Source organism: Carcharhinus amblyrhynchos, chromosome 32, assembly GCF_965287045.1.
Source record: "Carcharhinus amblyrhynchos chromosome 32, sCarAmb.v2.hapA, whole genome shotgun sequence".
Taxonomy (NCBI): Eukaryota; Metazoa; Chordata; class Chondrichthyes; order Carcharhiniformes; family Carcharhinidae; genus Carcharhinus; species Carcharhinus amblyrhynchos.
Genome location: NC_137355.1, coordinates 17,375,262 through 17,389,562, shown reverse-complemented (window position 1 = coordinate 17,389,562; position 14,301 = coordinate 17,375,262). Strand labels below are relative to the sequence as shown.

The following is a 14,301-nucleotide window of genomic DNA, read 5'->3' as shown; positions in this document are numbered from 1 at the left end:
AGCAGGGAAGAAGCTGTTCTTGGTATGTGACCTCAGGCTTTTGTATCTTTTTCCCGACGGAAGAAGGTGGAAGAGAGAGTGTCTGATTTCACAGTAACTTCATTGCAGTGTTAATGTGGGCCTAGTAAATAAACTTTAAACTGCAATTCTTTGTAGCCAGACTACGCCGTTTCTTTCTCTCTCACTCCTCCTCTGAACGATCCTGAAACAATAAATATCTTGTCACCAAAGACAAATGGTGTGTCTTTGAAGGCAAGCTGAGATCCTTGTGTAAATATTTGCATTGGACTCCAATTGCACACACTGACTGAAAAGGAGACAAACCCGGGTACAAACTGTTTCAATTCCCCTGTGGAGAGAGATTAATCATCACCTGCCCCATTGCTTTATGGCTAATCCTTGCCAAGGACCAGTTGCCTCTCCCCCTTCTTAAAATGGCAAGTAACAAACACACTGCAGAACTTTTCTCTTTTGTGAAAATTGTTACTAAAACCCAGAGGGGATTACGATGCCGGAGATGTTTTCATTACTGCAACCTCCGATGATCAAAGACGCTGAGTGCTTTTTGTTCCCGAATGTGCATAACCTTAAGAATTAGCACCCAGACAAAGGTTCACAAACACTTGCTGTTCTGACACATCAGCTCCGGCTAATGGATTAACCATGCAGAACTCGACTGGTTAGTAAATCAGCATTCCAGGCAAGGTCATCAGCCCACTGCAGATTTTCTTGGACAAATTTCCATCAATTTCACTAATTTCCTCTCACTGACTTTTGTAAACTAAGTTTGAGTTTATTTATTAGCGTCGCTAGGAAGGGAGGCGATGGCCTCGTGGTATTATAGTGATAAAGGTTTACAGCACAGAAACAGGCCCTTCAGCCCAACTTGTCCGTGCTGCCCAGTTTTTTAAACCACTCTGCTAGTCCCAATTGCCTGTGTTTGGCCCATATGCCTCTTTCCATTAAGAAGTCTCACAACACCAGGTTAAATGTCCAACAGGTTTATTTGGAATCACGAGCTTTCGGAGTCTTGCTCCTTCCTCGGGCGAGACTCACCTGAGGAAGGAGCAGTCTATCCAGCCTCTCCTTATAACTCAAACCATCAAGTCCCAGTAGCATCCTAGTAAATCTTTTCTGCACTCTTTCTAGTTTAATAATATCCTTTCTATAATAGGGTGACCAGAACTGTACACGATATTCCAAGTATGTGAGACTCATCCGATGAAGGAGCAGCACTCCGAAAGCTCGTGATTTCAAATAAATCTGTTGAACTTTAACCTGATTTTGTGAGACTTCTTACAGTGTCCACCCCAGTCCAACACTGGCATCTCCATGTCATCTTACCCATGTAACTGTCTAAACGCTTTTTAAAAGCCAAAATTGTACCATCTCTACTACCACCTCTGACAGCTTGTTCCAGACACTCATCACCCTCTGTGTGAAAAAATTGCCCCTCTGGACACTTTTGTATCTCTCCCCTCTCATTTTAAAGCTATGCCCTCTAGTTTTAGACTCCCCTACCTTTGGGAAAAGATATTGACTATCTAGCTGATCTATGCCCCTCATTGTTGTGTAGATCTCTATAAGGTCACCCCTCAGCCTCCTACGCTCCAGAGAAACAAGTCCCAGTCTATCCAGCCTCTCCTTATAACTCAAACCATCAAGTCCTGGTAGCATCCCAGTAAATCTTTTCTGCACTCTTTCTAGTTTAATAATATCCTTTCTATAATAGGGTGACCTGAGCTGTACACAGTATTCCAAGTGTGGCCTTACCAATGTCTTGCACAACTTCAACAAGACTTCCCAACTCCTGTATTCAATGTTCTGACCAATGAAACCAAGCATGCTGACTGCCTTCTTCATCACCCTGTCCATCCGTGACTCCACTTTTAAGCAGTTATGAACCTGGAAGTATTGCTAGACTATTAAACCAGAAACTCAACTCATGATCTGGGGACCCGGGTTCGAATCCCGCCACGGCAGATGATGGAATTTGAACTCAATAAAAAATTTCTGGAATTAAAAATCTACAGATGACCATGAAAGCATTGTCGGAAAAACCCATCTGGTCTGTAATGTCCTTTAGGGAAAGAAATCTGCCGTCCTTACCCAGTCTGGCCTACATGTGACTCCAGAGACACAGCAATGTGGTTGACTCTCAACTGCCCTTGGTCAACTAGGAATGGACAATAAATGCTGGCCCAGCCAGCAATGGCCATGTCCCACAAATGAATAATATATGAAAAAAAAGTAGGCTTACATTAACACTGCAATGAAGCTATTGTGAAAATCTCCTAGTTGCCACACTCTGGCGCCTGTTCGGGTACAATGAGGGAGAATTTACCATGGCCAATGCACTCAACCAGCACGTCTTTTGTAAACTGGGCCACCCAGTGGAAACAGACACGGGGAGAATGTGCGAACTCCACACTGACAGAGACCTAAGCCGGGAACTGAACCTGGGTCCCTGGCGCCAGAAGGCAGCAGTGCTAACCACTGTGCCATCCCCAAACACAGTTTACACCCATCTGATTTTTGTTTTAATGTCCCTAACCATCATTATTTCTCCCTAATGCTCAGTTTGGAGACAGGAGATCTTCTGGTAGCATTCCCAACTCGAGACCGCACATTCAGAGTTCCAGTCCCACGCCAGAACGTGTTGGCTGGGGAAGGAGCTGTGGTGACAAGGTTCAATGAGCTGGTGGTCCTTCTATCACCTTCTTACTGCTCTCCAGAAGGAGAGAAAAAGTGTGCGCGTATGAAGATACGCTTAAAAAAAACATTTACAGAACAGAACAGTTATCAGAATCCCAACTCAACATGATTCAAGAATTAAACTTGGGGATTATTGGTCTGTTTGGGGAGGGGAGGGGGTCACACTACAGCTGATGGTCTCTAGTGCAGTGCTGCCTAGTAGATGATAGAAACCCAATTTAGCACGATGGCACAGTGTGACTGAACTGATTCACATGTAAAGCAAGGGCAAGTGAAGTGAGTGGGTGCTAATTGCTCACAACATTGACTGTGAGAGTTGTGCGCTCCCTCTGTGTCCAAAGCGTCAATATTTCTTTCGTTTTTACCATTTGAAGTTGGTCACAGCTCTATTAATATATGGGATGGCGTGGTGGCATAGTGGTTAGCACTGCTGCCTCACAGTGCCAGGGACCCAGAGTCAATTCCTGGCTTGGGTCACTGTCTGTGTGGAGTTTGCACATTCTCCCCGTGTCTGTGTGGGCTTCCTCCGAGTTCTCTGATTTCCTCCCACACTCCAAGAGATGTACGGGTTAGGTGATTGGCCATGCTAAAATTGCACCTTAGGATAACTACATGGGGTTATGGGAATAGGGCCTAGGTGCAGGCTCGGTGGGCCGAGGGGCCTCCTTCTGCACTGTAGGGATTCTGTCGCTATAAATGATGAGGCATTTTCTATAACTCGTTATGAAATATTTGGTGTATATTTAATCTTATTCACGGGGTCACGGTTAGTGAACAAACCCGATTATGATCTCATGACCCACTGAGATGAAGGCAGCCCCCTCACTGGCCAAGATTGCCCATCACTGCGCTATACAAAGAAACCTTTCTCAATACCACTGTTGGAAGGTCAGACTCTAACTTTCAAGCATTGTCCCGCGTTGTAAATATACCCTCTGGTAACAGGCACCCACCCAATGGAAACAGTTTCTCTTTATCTAACTTAACCGTTCCCTCGAATAACCTGGAAATCAAATCGCCCCAAAATCTTTCAAATTCATAGAAATCACAGAATCCCTACCGTGCAGGAGGCCATTCTGCCCCTCGTGTCTGCACCAACCCAGGCCCTCTCCCCGCAACCCCACACATTTACTCCGCTAATCTCTCTAACCTACACATCCCAGGACACTAAAGGGGGAACTTAGCACAGCCAATCCCCCCTAACCCGCACATCTTTGGGCACTAAGGGGCAATTTAGCACGGCCAATCAGCCTAACCTACACATCTTTGGACTGCGGGAGGAAACTGGAGCACCCAGAGAAAACCCCACACAGACACAGGGAGAACATGCAAACTTCACACAGACAGTGACCCAAGCTGGGAATCGAACCAGCGACCCAAGCTGGGAACCTGGCGCTGGGAGGCAGCAGTGCTAACCACTGTGCCACCCCAAATTCTGGGAAATAAAAGCCTAGTTTGTGTAACTGCTGACTGTGGGCAATGGTTACAGTTTTAGCCACGTGGCACTTGAGTAGAAATCACTGCTAGTGCTCGAAAAATAGGATATTTGTTCTTTGCCTGTGGACACTGGGTGATATACTTACACCACCCCCACCCTGCCCTCAATCAGTAACAGGACATAACAAAGACTCTGCTTTCCATCTTAGCTTTTTACAAGCAGTCACACGAAAAGGTTAGAGTTCACACACTGTGTGAATAAGGACAGATCAGACACTCAATAGCAGTCTATTACTCACTCTGTTTACAGATTGGTGGGGCCACATCTGGTTCCCCCATTAGCCGCATGTGGTTAATGTCCTGCACGACACCAGCTTACAGCCACCAGGTCACGAGGGCCACCAATGTCTTCCTCCCTTGATTTATGCTGTTGCTTCGCTGCTCGCGGGACCCCCAGCTTTAGCCCACCCTTGCCCCCTGGGTTAGAAGGTTGGGAGTTGAGAGGCCCACTCCCACCACTTTGATTTGCTCTCCCGCTTTCGGCTGACACCTGGGGGGAGGGGGGTGGACATTGGTGTCAAATAGGAAGAGGGGGTGCGGTGGGGGGGGGTTGTTGGGGGGGAGGTGGGTCACAACCCCTCAGTGTATGGGAAGCAGTCACCTGGCACAGGGTGGCATGGTGACACTGTAGTTAGCACTGCTGCCTCACAGTGCCAGGGACCTGGGTTCAGTTCTGGCCTTAGGTGTGAGTTTGCATGTTCTCCCTGTGTCTGCGTGGGTTTCCTCTGGGTGCTCCGGTTTCCTCCCACAGTCCAAAGATGTGTGGGTTAGGCTGATTGGCCATGTTAAATTGCCCCTTAGTGTCCAAAGATGTGTAGGTTAGGTGGATTGGCCATGCTAAATTGCCCCTTAGTGTCAGGGGGATTAACAGGGTAAATGCATGGTGTTATGGGGATAGGGCCTGGATGGGATTGTTGCCAGTGCAGACTCGATGGGCCAAATGGCCTCTTTCTGCCCTGTAGGGATTCTATGGTGTCCTTTTGGCAAATCAAATAAACCAAATTAAATGAACTGAGGGACCAAGTAAAAGGGGCAGCCCCCCCACCTTAAACAGGGGAATGGGGAAATCGCTCAAAGCAAAACAATCCAAAGTGTAATGGGAACCGAAAATCAAAATGTGATTAAGAGGATCAACAATTCACCCCAGCCCCTGCCGTGCCCAGTGGGTACGGAAAGCCTCGATGGTACCCGCATGCTCCCTCTCCAAGGGCACCCGACCACAAATGCAGCCATGTAGAGGGGCAGACAGTCGGTCAGATGGCCCCCCTCAGTCGCCCACAGCCTGGACCTGTTTATGGTGAGTCTGGCCAGGTCCAGGAACAGGTTCACGAGGAGGTAACACACACACGGAGACAGTGACTGCCACTGTCCTGGGCCAATTAGTTTCCAGAGGTTGCTCTTACCAGCTTAGTAAGGATGGACTCTGGAAGTTGGAGGGTGGGGGGGGGGGGGGGGGGGGTGGATCTGAACTGCCGTTCACGCCACCTTCCCACTGCAGCAAGGTTGGAGAATCTGATGGCCAGCAAAATCTCCTGTTCACTGCGGCAGGATGGGGAAAATCCCACCGGTGTGAACGGCAGGCGGTGAGATCCCAGCCAGAGAGAGGACGCCACTTAGTAAAGTTTTTAATTTGGTTTGTCTTCAGCTGTTGGGCCCCCCTAGTGTGAGCTGGATACCTGCACTCCCCTCTCCCAACCCCACCCACCCCCTGCCACACACACAGACACACACACCCACACCCACACACACAGACAAAGCCGCAGGGTGGCTTGTAACCTCAGCTGAGGCCAGATAGCTGAAGGCCTCCTGCAGATAACCAGCCAAATTCTTGACACCTTGTGGTGGGTGTGGGTGTGTGGGTGAGACCATTTGGCTCCCTAGCACTTGTGGGGCAGGCAGTCTTAACAACTCTGATCCTGCCTCAGGCCCACCTGTCGGACTGGTCCAACAAATAGGCCCAGCCCTGGTTTTTGGCCCTGCCTGCCTCCATAATCTTTCCCACCCCCCCTCCCACGGGGATCGAGAGTCCAGCCTTGGCGTAACACTCTGTGTGCGAGGGCTGCATCGATTAATTCAAAGCCCGCCCACTAAATGGCAACTGACGTCTGGGAGGAAGGATAGAGATTGTCCCACGTGGTTTGGCTGCTTCCTCGTGTCTCAGAAGCAAACACATTTCCTCCGCAACTCCCCCCACAATCTCATTTGCCTCTTTGCAAGAAGCCCCTTAAGTTCTTCCTGGGACCTGGTTGCCTGTCCTGATATCTTTGGTGGCAAATATTGTTTGAAAAAGCTCAGTGAAGTACCTTGGGATGTATTACTGTATATATACAAGCACATGGTCATGCGTGTGCATGCACATGTACAGACATGCATGTGCACACATACCCATGCATGTGCACACACACCCATGCACACACACCTTTCCCAATTCTGGTTTTGCTACCTCGGATATTGAGGTCACCAATTATAATCAGCTTGTCTGATTTTCAAATTGAGGTATACAAGATGATAAAAGGTCTGGATAAAGTAGACGTGGAGCGGATGCTTCCTCTTGTGGGACATTCTAGGATGAGAGGTCACAGTCTTAGAATAAGGGGCAGCAAATTTAAAACAGAACTGGGAGAAGTAGTTTCTCCTCCAAAGGATTGTGAATCTGTGGAATTCACTGTCCCAAAGAGCGGTGGATGCCGGGACAGTGAGTAAATTTAAGGAGGAGCGAGACAGATTTTTAATTGGAGAATGGGGTTGAAGGGTTATGGGGAGAAGGCAGGAAAATGGGGCTGAGGAGCATATCAGCCATGATCGAATGGCAGAGTGGACTCGATGGGCCGAATGGTCTAACTGTGCTCCTGTATCTGATGAAGTTTGGTGTTGCTGTTTCAGGGAGTGGAGATCTTCATAGAATCCCTCTTTGATGACTTCAGGATTGGACACAGTGAGTCTGTAGGGGGGGTATTGATGATGTAGCTTTGCTTCTTGCCTGCCTGTGGGTATCTCAAGTGGTCAGTTTGATCCTTCAGAAGACTGGTCAGCTAGTTCGCCAGTTCATGTCTGACCGTGGGGCCCAGACCAGCCTGGCGTCCGTCCTCTCTGGCTGGCCAGAAGAATGCGTATTTGCCCCCATTTCCCCAGGGGGTTAACCTTCCTCTGCGAGGGGCTGGGTGCAGCAATGCGGACTTCGTAACGGGCTAAAAGAGAAAAAGCTGGAAAATCTCAGCGGGTCTGGCAGCATCTGTAAGGAGAGAAGAGAGCTGACGTTTCAAGTCCAGATGACCCTTTGTCAAAGCTTCAACAAAGGAGCTCTTTTCTCTCCTTACAGATGCTGCCAGACCCGCTGAGATTTTCCAGCATTTTCTCTTTTGGTTTCAGATTCCAGCATCCGCAGTCATTTGTTTCTATTTGTGTCGTCTAGCCGTCTGCGCACCCCCCCCCCCGGGCAGTTCCCTGTTCTGGTCTCTCCACCTGGTCACGAGAGGGCAACACATTCCGTGGCACAGGTGAGATGCGTCACATTTGCTTTCTTACTCTTTTTGGCGTTGCTGCTGCTAAAGCCACGGCTGCCGGCCCCGGTAAGATGGTCAGGTGTTTGGTGAAGCAGGCAATGTCGAGGACACCCTTTTTTTTGGCCATTTCCTCAGACGATGGAGGTGAGCAGTGGGGTCCTGTAAGGGGCTACTCGGTTGCTAAGGTGGCTGCCAGTTTTCACTGCTGCTCCGGTTCAGTGACCACTCTTTAGCTAGTTGCCCTGTGTGCAGGTCTGCGCACACCCCCCCCCACATCCTCCACACTCCCCCTCACCCACAACTCCCTCCCCCACCCCACCGCCCCATAACCCCCCCCACATTCCCCATCCCCAACCCCCCACAAGGCCCCTATCACCCTCACCACACCCCCAGCCCCAAACACCCCCCCCTCTCCAACCCCAACCCAACACCCCCCCCTCTCCAACCCCAACCCCAACACCCCCCCCTCTCCAACCCCAACCCAAACACCCCCCCTCTCCAACCCCAACCCAAACACCCCCCCCTCTCCAACCCCAACAACACCCCCCCCCCTCCAACCCCAACCCAAACACCCCCCCCCTCCAACCCCAACCCCAAACACCCCCCCCCTCCACCCCAACCCAAACACCCCCCCCTCTCCAACCCCAACCCCAACACCCCCCCCTCTCCAACCCCAACCCAAACACCCCCCCCTCTCCAACCCCAACCCAAACCCCCCCCCCTCTCCAACCCCAACCCAAACACCACCCCCTCACCAACCCCAACCCAAACACCGCCCCCTCTCCAACCAGACGGCTGGACAGAGCACAGTGGATGACCAGGACACCTTCAGCGTCTGGTCTTGCTCCCCGTGTTCTTGTGGAGTGTCATGGCAGGGGTTAGTATCGCTGTCAGGGGAACACATTCTGCTCCTGTCAGAGCAGTTCGCCTACACTGGGACCCCACCTGACACTCAACTCTGCTCCGTGCTCCAAGTAGCCGTTTGTATGTGACGGTGGCACCCAACCTTCAAACTGCCTCACCGGGCTGGCTGAGCCAGGGGAGCCTGTCTGATAGGCCGGAGCTCTCGGTGAGACACGGCTGGCTTGGCAAGTGTGGCGGATGGTGAAGCAGAAACCACTCAGCAGGTTCAACAGGCACATACATACACACGCAGATGCACACAGAGATGTGCATGCGGAAATACACGGGTGCAGATACGCACATTAATGTATGCAGATGCACAGACATGCAGGTACACAAATGCGCTGATACACACATGCATGCATTCCAGGCACACGCCTGCAGGCGCACACACGCGCAGACACGTGTGCAGGCGCACACATGCATATGTGCATATACATACATGCAGATGCACATGTGCAGAAACACATGCATGCAGATGCACACATGTGCAGGTACACATAAATACATACATGCTGGTATGTCCAGATACACACACACACACACGTAGTTATTTTTGGAATCTGACCATTTTCACCCATATTTCTGACTAAACTTCACAAAATAATCAATCAAATGTGAAGTGAGAGACATCTGAGGTTTAATAAAACATTATATAAAAACTGAGTGAAACTTAACTGAAATATCTGGATGGATTTCTCTCTGTACTCGCTCCACACTCACAGTGATAATAACCTCTCTCTGCACTGGCTGGAAGGGCCCCAGAATTAAGTGAGTTGGCAGCCCCAACCCATCATTTCATTGGCACTGTATAAATACACATAATTTGGTTGCAACATCTTGAATTTAAACAACAGCCCTATTGTCATGGAAAAATTTCCTGGAAAATAATCAGACAATCACATGAGGAGTACGGGTGATCAAACATCTGGTCAGAGAGGGAGGCTTTAAGGAGTATCTAAAAATGACAGAGAGAGATGTGGAGAGATTTCGGGAGAGATTTCCAGAGTTTAGCAGCTGAAGGCACTACTGCCGATGGTGGAACAATATGGATAGTACAGTGACACAGTGGTTAGCACTACTGCCTCACAGCGCCAGGGATCTGGGTTCGATTCCTGGCTTGGGTCACTGTCTATGTGGAGTTTGCACATCCTCTTTGTGTCTGCGTGGGTTTCCTCGGAGTGCTCCGGTTTCCTCCCACACCTCAAAGAAATCGGGTTGGCCATGCTGAATTGTTCCCGGGACATGTAAGTTAGAGGGATTAGCAGGGTAAATATGTGGGGTTCTGGGAATAGGCTCTGGGTGGGATTGTTGCAGGTGCAGACTTGATGGGCTGAATGGCCTTCTACTGCACTGTGAGGATTCTATAAATTGTATATTGATTTTTGGCTCAGATTAGGCCCAAGACGGGGGTGCAATGTCTTATCCTGTCAACTTTGGTCTTGTTTGTCTCTATGGGAACCTGGAATTAAATTCAATTTGGGTTTGGTTTTCGGAGAAAGCAAGGAACGGATTTGGGTTTGCTCAGTCCATTCTGAGCACTGGCTTCTCAGAAGGAACTCTCAGAAGGAACTCGCATTTCTATAGCAACTGTCACAGCCGCAGGCAGTCTCAAAAATTCTTTGCAGCCAATGAGGTGCCTCATGAGGCGAAATCAAAGCAAAATACTGCAGATGCTGGAATCTAAAGCAAAAATAGAAAAGTGCTGGAAAACCCCAGCAGGTCTGACAGCATCTGTGGGGAGAGGATAGAGCCAACGTTGAGAGTCTGGGTGACCCTTCCAGAGAGCTGCAAGTGTAGAGTGTGCGAGCTGGAGTCACCGTTATAATGTAGTAAGCAGCCAATTTACACACAGCAAGATCCCAACCCAACAAGGAGGTGATCAGTTTTCTGCTGCTGAGGGATAAATATCACAAAGAACATCAGGTAGAACTCCCATGGCTTTATCTTTGAAATGCTGCCATGGGATCTTTTGCACACCACCTGTGTGTAAGCAGAATGCACCTCAGCATTGCACCTAAAGGATGGTACCTACAACAATCCCACACTCCCTCAGTACTGCATTGGGTGGGTGAGCCTAGACCAGCCTTTTGGGTTGTATCACAGCTCGGTATGGTACCTGCTCTGCCCAAGACTGCAAGAAACTACAAAGAATCGTGAATGAAGCCCAGTCCATCACACAAACCAGCCTCCCATCCATTGGCTCCGTCGACACTCCTTGGAAAAGTAGACAGCATAATCAAGCACCCCGGACATTCTCTCTTCCACCTTCTTCCATCGGGAAAAAGATACAAAAGTCTGAGGTCACGCACCAACCGACTCAAGAACAGCTTCTTCCCTGGACAGGTCTCTAGTGTGAGATGTGAAAACACAACCTTCTATCTCTGGAGGAGGGAGTTCCACACACCAATTTGATAGATAAGTTGTTGTGTGCAGTCTATAAACTTGAGAGTCCCAGGTACATTCAATTTGATTTATTGTCGGATGTATTAGTATACAGTGAAAGGTATTGTTTCTCGCGCGCTATACAAGCAAAGCATACCATTCATAGAGAATATTTTATTCATTCACGTCACATGAGTGTCGCTGGCTGGACCAGCATTTATTGCCCATCCCTAATTGCCCTTAAACAGAATGTCTCACTTGGCCATTTCACAGGGCAGTTAGAGTCAACCACATTGCTGTGGCTCTGAAGTCACATGTAGGCCAGACCGGGTAAGGATGGCAGATTTCCTTCCCTAAAGGGACCAGATGGGTTTTTCCCAACAATCAGGAATGGTTTCATGGTCATCAGTAGATTCTTAATTCCAGATTTTTTTTATTGAACTCAAATTCCACCATCTGTTGTGGTGGGATTCGAACCCGGGTCCCCAGAACATTAGCTCAGTTTCTGGATTAACAGTCTAGCAATAATACCTCTAGGCCATCGCCTTCCCACAGAGAAGGAAAGGAGAAAGTGCAGAGTGTAGTGATACAGTCATAGCTAGGGTGTAGAGAAAAATCAACCTACAGGTAGGTCCATTCAAAAGTCTGACAGCAGCAGGGAAGAAACTGTTCTTGAGTCAGTTGGTACGTGTCCTCAGACTTTTGTAAAATTTTTCCCAATGGAAGAAGGTGGAAGAGAGAGCGTCTGGGATGCGTGGGGTCCTTGATTATGCTGGCTGCTCTTCCGAGGCAGCGGGAAGCGTAGACAGAGACAATGGGTGGGAGGCTGGGTTTGCGTGATGGACTGGGGTTTGTTCATGACTTTTTGTAGTTCCTTGCGGTCTTGGGCAGAGCAGGAGCCAGACCAAGCTGTGATACAACTGGAAAAGATGCTTTCTGTGGTGCATTTTAAAAAGTTGGTGAGAGTTGTGGTGGACATACCAAGTTTCCTTAATCTTCTGAGAAAGTAGAGGCGTTGATAGGCTTTCTTAACTATAGTGTCATATTGGGGGGAAGGAAGGGAGATACCAGGACACTTTTGGCCATTTCTACATCGTTCTTACTGACGTAGACAGGGACACATCCAATACTACACTTCCTGAAGTCGATGACTAATGCCTTCATTCATATATCGTTCATGGTGCGAAGTAAGACTGAACCATGAAATCAAACAGGTTCCTTGACTTTGTAGACATTAGTCAATTAATAACTACATTTGAAACTTTGGCACAGTATTTTTGAAAGTATTCCATGATAAATATTGCAGGGCACAGAACAGGACAGGGAGGTGGACTGATGCCAGAGTCATGGTACAAATCAATAGCACATGATGCTGTATTGTGCATTAGCTCACTATCTAAACTGATACTAAAACACTGGAGAAGATACAAAAAAAACAGAACTGAGAGGTCACAACATCCAGGAAAGATTCTCTTTTGCACTCAAAAACAGAAGGGTGACCCTGCAATGGTTAGCACTGCTGCCTCACAGCGCCAGGACCTGGGTTCAATTCCTGGCTTGACTCCTGTGTCTGTGTGGATTTCCTCCTGTTTCCTCCCACAGTCCGAAAAACATGCTGGTTAGACACATTGTCCGTGCTAAATTCTCCCTCAGTGTACCCGAACAGGCGCCGGAGTGTAGCATTTAGGAGATTTTCACAGTAACTTTGCAGTGTTATCTTAAGCCTACTTGTGACACTAATAAATAAAAATGTGATACCTTACATGTGTGGGATTTCTCAGGCGGAGAAGATTTTAAGAGGTTGTATCAAACACCAAATGAAATTAACAGCAAATAATCAAACACCAACTCCCATTCCATTCCATCCCTCCCAACCCCCTACCACAAGACTCCAAATCAGGACATATTTCCCGTCCGGTTTACCAACACGCCTGTAGAATACCAGAACACAGAGTGTGATTTTAAATGATCAGATTCGCAGTCTGGGAGGGAGGGAAAGAAAGTGCAACCTACATTAAACACAGGATCCCCATTGAATCCTTCCAATGTAGCTATCTCCATTCCAGCCTCCTCCCAATGTCCAGAGTTTAATCTCCAACCACCCCACCCAATCTCCGAATTTAGCATTTAATGCGAGACCCGAGATAAAGATTTATTCCAAGGAAAATCCGAGGGTGACCAAACAGGGGCAGATTCAAAAAAAAATGTATACACAAACTTTACCAAGAGACAGGAGTTTGTTCACTTTATATACATGCACACAAAACTTTATCCTGCTTAGACAGACCTGACTCAATCCTATCAAACCCTACACGTAGCAAATTGTGAATTCAATTCTTATTTAAATTAGCAATGATTTACTTACCTGTCCGCGCCGAGAGATAGTCAGCTCTCTAACCCCTGCTCCTTTTGGGATATATCCGAAGCAAGGTCTTAAAGGAAAAATCCATGCAAGTACAAACCGCTCTCTTTTGTTACATAGTTGTCTCCAAGAGAAGGACCCCTTTAACACGAACGTGCTACTTCGCCCAGGCTGCTGGGGAGGGGTCGGTCGTGGTATAGGTGTCTGTACCTACATTCCTTCCCCCCCTCTTCCTCCCTACCCATTGACACAAAGCAGTTTGTTTTGTCTCAGTAGACAATAAGACAAACATTGTTACCCTAATGTTATGAAGATCTTCAAGCGAGCAGTTGTGACTTGCTGCAGATTTGAGGTAGAGAGGGAAAAGCCGGGGCTCACTTCACTTGTCTCGCTTCTTAAATTTAAAAAGAAACCACAGTTGGCTCGGGTGCTTTTGTTAGTGAGAGTATGGGTCATTTAAATCTCTCTCTCTCACACACACACACACACATTTCTCTTACCTCCTGTTCCCAGCTCAATCCTCCAGCCGGCTCTCGGAGTTAAAAGTTACAAACTTAGCTGGTTCCAGTAACTTAATTCCCTCTCCCCGACGAGATGTCGAAATCCTGGCTGCCTGTGTGGGCAGAGCCCAGCTGCTGGCTTCTGCTGCCATCTCTGCCCTCTCAGGCTGTCTGGCACCTCTTGCCCAAATGACCCTGGGGAAGAGAACATCAGAGAAGTTGGGGGGGGGGAGAGTGAGGGTGGGGTTGGGGAGTGTAGGGTGGGGGTGGGGTTGGTGGGGGTGGGGTTGGGGAGTGTAGGGTGGGGGTGGGGTTGGTGGGGGTGGGGTTGGGGAGTGTAGGGTGGGGGTGGGGTTGGTGGGGGTGGGGTTGGGGAGTGTAGGGTGGGGGTGGGGTTGGTGGGGGTGGGGTTGGGGAGAGTGGGGGAGAGTTGGGT

The 14,301-nt window shown here is 48.8% G+C and overlaps 1 protein-coding gene across 4 annotated transcripts in view; it reads right to left on the bottom strand.

Moving 5' to 3' along the window:
- stra6 (signaling receptor and transporter of retinol STRA6) overlaps window positions 1-13,958 on the bottom strand; it is a 47,475-nt gene extending 33,517 nt beyond the window's left edge. Inside the window, exon 1 of one of the 4 annotated variants that reach the window (XM_080216138.1) lies at window positions 13,866-13,958. The gene's annotated coding sequence lies outside the window, so the exon portion shown is untranslated. Of the gene's footprint in view, window positions 1-13,368; window positions 13,443-13,663; window positions 13,682-13,865 lie in introns of those variants that run through there. The other 3 variants (XM_080216135.1, XM_080216137.1, XM_080216136.1) reach the window with 3 other exon arrangements.
- Between the last annotated feature and the right edge of the window lie 343 nt (window positions 13,959-14,301).